Source organism: Dendroctonus ponderosae, unplaced genomic scaffold, assembly GCF_020466585.1.
Source record: "Dendroctonus ponderosae isolate FM_Combo_2020 unplaced genomic scaffold, Dpon_F_20191213v2 Dpon_F_20191213_9, whole genome shotgun sequence".
In the NCBI taxonomy this organism is placed as follows: Eukaryota; Metazoa; Arthropoda; class Insecta; order Coleoptera; family Curculionidae; genus Dendroctonus; species Dendroctonus ponderosae.
In genome coordinates, this window is record NW_026019116.1 from 2,402,451 (window position 1) to 2,403,458 (window position 1,008).

General features: G+C 35.5%; 1 protein-coding gene and 1 non-coding gene across 3 annotated transcripts in view; one reads left to right on the forward strand and one right to left on the reverse strand.

The window, feature by feature from the left end:
• The window catches only part of LOC109539933 (forkhead box protein F2), a 32,841-nt gene that overhangs the window by 10,412 nt on the left and 21,421 nt on the right, over positions 1-1,008 (reverse strand). The window lies entirely within an intron of this gene.
• Positions 503-1,007, forward strand: LOC109539910. 2 transcript variants are annotated; one of them, XR_007282305.1, is made up of 3 exons: positions 569-583; positions 704-856; positions 923-1,007. It is a non-coding gene; the product is annotated as an uncharacterized LOC109539910 (transcript). The 2 variants fall into 2 exon arrangements; XR_007282304.1 differs by having other exon boundaries at positions 503-856.

A 1,008-nucleotide genomic window follows, 5' to 3' on the forward strand; every position in this document is an offset into this window, starting at 1 on the left:
AAAAAGTTGAAGATTAAAATTGTCTGAATTATATTTACATGCATGGTTTACTAGAGACATCCAGACCGAAACCGATATTGAAGAAGTCATTTGTATCAGAGAGAAACCTGTACATTTATGTGAGATGTATAAGATGTAAGCGTCCTCAGCGTTTCGTGATTTATATGGGTTTCGGAGTAAAAAGACTCCAAAGAAAGAACAAATGGAAATGAAACATTTTTCGTTCGATCGTCGCTTTTATTCACTTGTTCAGTTGCACTCCGTTTATACTTGATCGGTATTTATAGAGTTGCAACCGAAATGAATCCTTCTTAGTCACATTTTGATTTGTTTCGGTAACTTACTTACCAATTTTTCAATCATTGTTTTTATTTATTTATGTAATTTCTTAAAACTGTGCATTTAAATTTTTGATGTAATTGACAATTGCAATCAAACTTGGCCAGCGGAAGAAGCTTGGCAGTTCCCGATTCGAGAACAAGTAAAAATCCTTCAGCTTTGAACAAATGTAGTAAAACTAAATCAACAACAATAAGAATTATCTGAATTAAGAAAATCCCTTTGGAATTCGATGTTTATAATAGTTGAGTAAACGTAAACACTTCAGTTTTTGTATTCGCAACGCGTGGAATCACATTTTTCAAATTCCAGCTAAACTCATCACTATTGCATTCCAAGTATTATTCTTCCTTATCTGATTTAGGTACTCAAAATGCGGGTATAAATATTGCCACCCTGCATCATATGTTCATTCACATTTTTTCTCTAAGCTTCTGAGCCATCGAATCAAAACTACACAAAAATGTTCAAATTTGTCGTGTTGCTTTCAGCTGCTCTTGCCTTTGCTGCTTCTGCCGTAAGTACTAGATTTTATTAATTGGTGCGGGTGAACAGTGGTTGATATCGGGAGTTTTGTTTTTAGAGCCTTAGGGTAAACCCTGATGAACTCCACGTCATCTGGGACACCATCGAGAAGGACATCCGAGTGCGTCAACAAGAAGCCGAGTT